This window comes from Saccoglossus kowalevskii, chromosome 7 (genome assembly GCF_978046115.1).
Source record: "Saccoglossus kowalevskii chromosome 7, keSacKowa6.1, whole genome shotgun sequence".
In the NCBI taxonomy this organism is placed as follows: Eukaryota; Metazoa; Hemichordata; class Enteropneusta; family Harrimaniidae; genus Saccoglossus; species Saccoglossus kowalevskii.
Genome location: NC_140647.1, coordinates 21,232,925 through 21,241,634, shown reverse-complemented (window position 1 = coordinate 21,241,634; position 8,710 = coordinate 21,232,925).

Below are 8,710 nucleotides of genomic sequence, written 5' to 3'. Positions count from 1 at the left end.
TATTTGTCTCAGTAAATCATTAATTTATGACAGACATCTAAGATTTTCTAATATGTTTTTGAATCTATTCACATCTAAATGCAGCACTTTTTTTTTTTTGAGATGAGGCTTCTGTTTTTATACTAAAATATCTGAATTACTTTGAATAAAGCTGGAAATTATGTCCCTTAAAATAATTATAAACAAATTAGGCACCAATGTTTTTGTAAGATATTTACATCAATTAAGGACATTCGGTAGACTGCTTTCCCAATGGTGTTTCAATCCTAAAACTTGTTTTTATTCAAAATTAATTAAGACAATGCATATTCATATTGAAACAAACTATGATAAAAGAAATAATATTATACAACAAAGGGCAAGGTCACCAGAGTTCAACTATGTTCAACTACTGTTTTTTTGGTTTTTGGTTTTTTTGAGAAAACCATGTAATCGTTCGACTGCCAACTTCTGTACCCTTTGATAAATTGAACCTGCATAATCTTCTATACTTTTTTTTAAAAAAAATTAGCACAACCAAATTACCTGAAAACAATTATAGAAAATGTGGAACCCAAATTTTGGTGATATTTAATTATAGTTTGGTGCAGAAGGTAAGCATGACACAGTACTTTGGAACTACATTTCAACTACGACTAGGTCTCAGATTGCTGGAAAACTCTCTCAGATTGCTGGAAAACTGTTCCAGATTGCTGGAAAACTGTTCCAGGTTGCTGGAAAAATGTCTCAGATTGCTGGAAAACTGTCCCAGATTGCTGGAAAACTGTCAGATTGCTGGAAAACTGTCTCAGGTTGTTTGAAAACTCTCTCAGGTTGCTGGAAAATTGTCTAAGATTGCTGGAAAACTGTCCCAGATTTCTGGAAAACTGTCCCAGATTTCTGGAAAACTGTCCCAGATTGCTGGAAAACTGTCCCAGATTGCTGGAAAAACTTTCTCAGATTGCTGGAACACTGTCTCAGATTGCTGGAAAATTGTCTCAGATTGCTGGAAAACTGTCCCAGATTGCTGGAAAACTGTTTCAGATTGCTGAAAAACTTTCTCAGATTGTTGGAAAACAGTTTCAGATTGTTGGAAAACTGTCCCAGATTGCTGGAAAACTGTCTCAGATTGCTGGAAAACTGTCTCAGATTGTTTGAAAACTGTCTCAGGTTGCTGGAAAAATGTCTCAGATTGTTGGAAAACTGTGTCAGATTGTTTGAAAACTGTTTCAGATTGTTGAAAAACTGTTTCAGATTGTTGAAAAACTGTCTCAGATTGTTGGAAAACTGTTTCAGATTGTTTGAAAACTGTGTCAGATTGCTGGAAAACTGTCTCAGATTGCTGGAAAACTGTCTCAGATTGTTTGAAAACTGTCTCAGGTTGCTGGAAAAATGTCTCAGATTGCTGGAAAATGATCAGAGGGAATGTGATAATATATACATTAAGATTGCTCAACTTTTGCTTTGCAAAAAAGTCTTTTTGCTAGGGGGTCACCCTCTTAAAACTATCAAAAGTTGTCATAGTTCATAACTCCACATTGGAAGTTTCCTTACCCTATGGGTATATAGAGTTAGTCCACAGACAACATATTCTTGGGTGTCATGTCTTGGGTGGGGTACCCCCAGACAGAAAGATCCTGGAAGTACACTACCGGTGAAATACATATGGGGGAAAACGGAGCGTCCCCACCAGATCTGATGTATAAAAATCTTGAAATCAAAGCTGTAACCATAAAAGACAAAATCATAAAAGGACTTGAATTAAATTGAAAAAAGTGTATCACAGACCTGTGATCTCCTTCCAGCATTCTCTTTATGGGAAAAAAAGTATGAAGTGGTTCCCTTTTATTGTCATGCCCGTTACAGTTGAAACCACAAAACCTAGGTTGCATATCGATATGCAGATTATAAATCGTTGGACCTATGCTATTCTGTTTCACTCAGAAAGATTAGTGGGAAAGATAAAACCCATGTGTGCTTCTAGATGGCAGGGTTCTTTAATATGTTACAATTTGGGAATTTCCTTTGTATACCGGTACTAGCCATGCTAGATCATTGGGCATGCTGTGTATATGCAGTACATCGATGGTCAACATGATGGTGCATTATCTGTGCCTAGTGTTGAGGATTTAAGTTACATATCTTTGGAGAAGAGCATTAGAGGGTCGGCAAGGGGTATTTTCGTAAGCTGTAATCAATTGTTTTTTATTTTCGTAATAATGTAATAAATAAAAAAATCGTAGACATGGACAAGATGTTAAATGTAATCAGCTATTTTATTTGTCCGTAATTTGTACAAAGATTTTATTTTCTGTAAGCGTATAAAGCATTTTCCACACTAAATGTCGTAATTCTTACGCAATTTCCAATTTTCATTCTTAAACACAAATTATCAAGTATACTATAAAAATGTAATTAGGAATTTGCTTTGACTGTAAAGTTTAAAAACTTATTTTTTTTACTGTAAATGGAACTTTCCATCATACTTTAAAAACGTAAAACGGCTATTTTTATTTCCTGTAACCTGTATCAGCTATTCCCCCTTGCCCCCATTAAATGTCTTCCCAACTGTTGATCATGTTAGGTATGACTAGAGAGAATGGAGAGGTCAGAGGAGAAGAGGCGCACGTTTTTGTTACTAGTAAATAATTTACTAAGGGGCTCATTACCCTACTACTGTCTTAAAAATAATGGTAAAATGTGTTCCATTCGCACTGGTTATCCCTTGTGCACTCTCTCTATCCGCTGAATGGAACTCTCATATACAGCAGCTAATGCCCAATCCAGATTCATGGTGCATTGAATCGAGGGCCTTCTCGGGATAAAATTGAAAGGTGGAAATAATAAACCTGTCTCGCGGAACTTGAGATTACGAACAGAAAACAATGTATAATGATGTCATTTATTTTCATTACGTTGGACACAATCTGTATAAAGACAATAGTGAAAATGGTGATGCTATAATTAATGATATGAGGGAGACTGATTGGTTGAATAAACACTTTTGTATTGAAAGAAGCAGAAACTTTGTTCGGATAACAAAAAATGTAAAAAAAAAAAATGCATGCGTTGAAATGCTATTGCATGACTTTAATTCAGGCATGGGCAAACTGAGACCCATGTACTAAATCCACTAGTCCTCAATGAGTTAACTGTCAGTGAGAACCTCTAATATCCAAATATAAGTCCTAGAAATGTGGCTTTCTTAAAATTGTGTTTTCTGGTCGGGGTCTAAAACGCAAGAAATATTTGCTTTTCCCACAATTCAGGCACCTTACTGAATCATCGTCAGGGACACAACCCCAAATATGTTTTATTACTTTTTAGTAATATGTAATTATTTTGTCCATGAATAAATCACTTCACCAACAGAAAATGCAAAAATAATTAAAACAGCACAATTTGACAAAAAATTACTAACATTATTAAAATTACTTCATAATTACGTAATACTATCAGTGTTATCTTCAAGTTAGAGCGTTATGATGTATATTCCACTCAATCATAATCCTCTATTTTGTGGAGAAAACTCCAACATGCGCACACATTGTGGCATATTCATGTGATCAACCAGTTATCGACAATAAAACTAGGTGTAATTAAAGGGCAGTGGTCGTTGTACCGCTTCCTATATGATATGGGACATGCGTCGCGCGATGGCCACCGCCCTTTAATCCATTTTGTTCTGGATTCAATACGTGGGTAAGATTAGCACTGCACTATATCAAGTCAAGCAGTGCTTACAAATATTTAAAAACTACAACGTGAAGAGATCTAAATTCTATATTGTCTAAAAACTATATTGTCAAATTAAGTAGTAAAATGTTAAAAAATGACAACAAAGTACATGCATAACATGAAAATGACAAAACAATGTCATCGACCATTTCAGAATAACTTGATTTTGTTTTGTATTTACAAAGAATTCATTTGGTCGAGATGGGATTACTGGCAGAACTTCCCTGGGGGGGGGGGTACGAGGACAGTATTAACTCCTATTGTTCATAACACTCAGGGTAGTATTTTTTCATCCTAATTATTTAACATATGAATTCACTCTTCTACATCTATTCCGTAGAAATATTTCATTGTTTGAGCCTACCCTCTCCTACATTTTATTAAAGATTTCCTAAATGACACTTGCAACCTCAATGGACAATTGCCCATTAAATATATTGGAATGAATCATGGTAAAAGTTGGCATTTCCAGCTGTTGTTTGTTCTCATTGATACGGTAAACGCGCGGGCATCAGTGAGTACCACAGATAATCGCGATGAGATGAGAAGAACGCGGGGGAGATGGCGAACAAACGGGACGCGCGCGCGTACACATTGTACACGTTCGAACGTCAGAACGCGTCTATGTTGTAGCAACGTGGAATCTCTCGTTTATTTGTCAGATTTGTGAACATCTACAACTGGTGAGTAAGTGTTAATATTTGTCTCTGATACACCTATATGGGCTCAAATATAGACTCTACTCAAATTACCCGTTATTGGCAGGCTACTAATTAATTCTCTTAAATTGTTTTACTGAGTGGTATGCAAAATAGCGTAGATCAGGGAGAAAGTAGACAAATATTCCTAATTTTCGTTTTTTGTATTAATTGTATTAATTTAGCACTTGTGTGACAGAATCGTGTATTTTAAAACGATTTCCATGAATATTGCAATCGACAATATATACAATACATTGAAATCAATTTGATTGTGAACGTTTTGAGTTTGAATTGTACATTCGTCATTCTGATAGTAGGTGTTCTCAAGTTATTCACATGTTTCCTGCACGCTGGCACATCTCGAAACATGTGTCCTCGAAATTGGCCATATGTCAAGTGTGCATAAAAACTTGGTGTAATTATTGTTAAATCGGACCCAAAACTGGAAATTGTCGACTTTGTTGTAGTTTGTCTGTCATTGCTTTAATTTCTTCATTCTTTCAGTTTATATACCGGTAATTACAGAAGCAACCCTAGTACTTTAATCGTAGTAACTAACAAGACGTATCTTAACACCATGGGGAAAACAATCTGCGTACTTTTTACTACTTTGGCGGTTGGTGCCACTGCAGCATTGTATTATTTTTACTGTAAGCGAAGAGGCAACTTGGATGTTCAGAAGACGATTGAAATGGACAATGACATAGTCGATGAGAAGAAGATGGATATGATATAATAATAATAACTTTATTGCCTCCTTGTGAATAATTTTACACTGGGTAATGGCAAAAAGTGATAATTTATGATGTGACAGAATTTATGTAAATAAATGAATATTATTAATTCGAGAACCTCTATGTTGTACATATATAATCAGCTAAATTAAAATAATGTTTGTATCTTTATTTGAAAGTAAATATGTAAATAGATGTTTACTGTCTTTGATGAAACTTTGATTATATCAGTGGCCTGTTTTTTGCACAGATAAAAAGTGGACATTGACCAAACTCTGCTCTAGATGTTACAGGCCTTTTTATTCACTTGCAAAATTTGTTTATAAAATTTAATATTTTTTTTTTCAGTTGTTTTGTTTAACTCCTCTTCTAATAAAATAGCTTGGTAATTTAATCATTTATGTTAATACTAGATTTAGTGGTTGTTTGTAAGTTTCTAATAATTTTAAATACTTTCCCATTAAAATTAATGTTCTTTTTGTAGGCCTTCAAACGCCTTGACAAAATCTACGAAACATACACATATTTTTTGTTTGTTCTTGATATATTTCTGAATCAATGTTTTTAATACAAATATTTGATCTGTTGTTCTAAGTTTTTTTCTTCTTCTGAATCCTGCCTGAATACTTTCGAGTATTTTTTGTTCTATATGAAATAGTATATACGTGTATTTATGGTGTAACAAAAGACTTCCAGTGCTACCTTGGCCCTGATATTCCCTTGTAATTCTTGCGGTACAATTTATCCCCTTTCTTACAAATATGTATTATGGTACATGTACTTAAACTCCAAATATCTGTGAAGACGAACTACATAAAACTAAATTAAACAATTTAACTAAGGAATTAACGAGATAGATTCCGATATATGTTTATTGCCGTCAAGGTACATGCTCAGAACTTCTCAATGTTCTGTTGGGAGTCAACATAGACTTAATCTGAATTAAGAAAGCGAATATAGCTTAGGGGGTGTAGTGGCAAATGAAAAGGTGGGCGTCAACACTTTAGAAGCGGCTGGGGGGGGGGGTAGGACTGATGTAGAAAAGCTGATAAATGAGATAAAGATTACCAAAAAAAAACTGTGCTACTCTTCGTCGACGTTTAATGTCGAAGGACTTGATGGTTAGGAGTGTGGTTGTAAGGATGAAGTAAAGTCCCGTACAGACAGTTTTGTTTTTGTTAGAGGGTCGTATGCGCCTGTGGACCAACTGTATCTGCTGTGTGACAATTCTAAAGTAATGATTGATGGTGTTTTCGGTGCGAGAGTCTTCTCCTGTGACAGAGATGGAAGTAGTCGACAACTGGACAAAGACATCACAAATTATTATATAAACGCGTTGAACTTTCTATATCATCTTTATTTTTGTTTTATTTTATTTTGTTTTACAGATCGCATTGGATCACGTAATGGGCAGCATAATAGAGAAAATATGGGAATATCTGATTTATTAATAATAAGCTTTGTGTGATTTTGTTTACACATTTTGTTAAAAATAAACGAATTTCTAGTTGCTAGGTTACTCCGCATGGTATTGCGATTCTGTCACAGTATATAATGCGTTGATATGACGTCATCACAAGAATCCAGAAAATATATAAATGTTGATGACTTTAGTTCTTATAGACAAGCTTCCCGAACGATTCAGCTAAACACGTTGAACTTGAATGCACCGTTTCGACCACCGTTTTCATCGTTTCTAAAAAAATACGCCCTCTTGTCACTAGCTGCGTCTGTAGTAATAACATTACGTAGACAGCTCTAATTGGATGTGAAGACGTTCGTCATTTACAATAATTATATGTGTATCTTTTTATTGATGATCGAAAAGATATCGACGCTGTGAAAAGAGGTCAAAGCATCCGGTCCACCTAAATACGTGACAGAAGCGTTTCACCGCCAGGTGGCGCGATTTATATAAATACTGTACGTTATTGGACAGCGTGTGCGGGCCGATATTTTTTCATTCATCTCGCCGCTATAGTGGCCTCTGATGACAAATTGAAAAAATCGCCTCACTGCCCAATTTTGGGTGAATAATTTGACCAAAAACATGTTGTTGTTTTTTTTTGTAATCTTTATTGACATTGTATTCTCCAATTGGACTTGGACTTAAATATAATAAAAGCATCAAGGGTGCGCATACTAATTCTAAATTTGGCCGGGGCCGATCTGTAATTTGTATTCATTGCTAATTCTACGCAACTTTCAAAAGAAGCTTGATTTTTGAATTGTCCGTATGTGCGCAATTTGCCGTTTTTGTTGTTATTTTCTTTGTTGTCATTATCACGTAGCAACTCGTTGCTATTTTTCTACGTTGTTACATTTTCAACCAAGGGCATGCAATGCTGGACAATTTAGCTTAGGGTCCATAACCCTACTTATCCCCATCTCGTGATCTGTAGCCTTTTTTCTGTGGGATTTGGGACTTTTCATCACTTATCGAAAAATCACGAAAAAGGGGCAGAAAATTGCCACAAATGACGGGAATAAAAACAAGTAGAGCTATAGACCCATACCTGGTATTTCTGTGTTTTGGGGCTCGATATATCCGACATGGAGGATGCCCTGCTGTCAAATCCTTGTGCCAAATCAGCTGTGGCCATGTGTTCGAAGATTATACTTTTCTCCCGGGGAAATATTCAACTGAACGAATTATGTACATAAAACTGGTTTATTTAGTCTCTTTTTTATTAATAGGTTTATTACATGTATTTTTCAACTGGAATTCTCTTTCTAGGTTTCTACAACCATTGTACTCAACCATTGAAATTTCAGGGAGATTATGCATTAATGACTCAAAAGACACATTCTGAGTTTCTTCGATTATTACAATTTATTGTCATTTATATATATATATATATATATGCTAACCAATTTTACAGAAACCTCCTCCATGTACGAACATTACTGAAATAAAAAAAATTATTTCAATGTTTGGAGTCAGATTGCTTTGATGGTTTGAAAGTACTACCGTGATCCTAATTTCAATAATATCGGTTCACACAGCTTGCAAGACGCACCGATTCATTAAATTCCCAATTTATAGATTTGTCACCCGAAGCAACACATGTGTCTGACTACTTTGATGATGATTCTCACTATGGGGAATATACGACGGAATGCATCACACAAGTTTATGATTTCCGTAATTTTTGCAAATTAAACAGAAATAAAAAAAGCTATTCTTGATAAGCTAAAGAAGTGTGCCGTGCAGGAGGGTGTAGAATGCTTCTCACAACAAGTGAAGATGATGCAATCGTGCTCAAACAGATAATCAATTGCTTGAATCAATCCGTACTTCAGATATAATTGTCACATAATTTTTGCAGATATAGACATTCAACCAGTGCTTTATTGAAGACATTGGGCTCATGATCTGATTAACATATATGGTCACCTGGCCTTATTAAAATGCATAACCATCATAACTGGAGCAGATATTGGCTTTCAACCAGCGATTTTGATGGCTATCTCGTTGTTAACTCAATTTCAAGGTTGAGTTCTCAGGGGTCGCAGTTGGAATAACTCATTTTCAAGACAGGCTATAATCATGCTCAC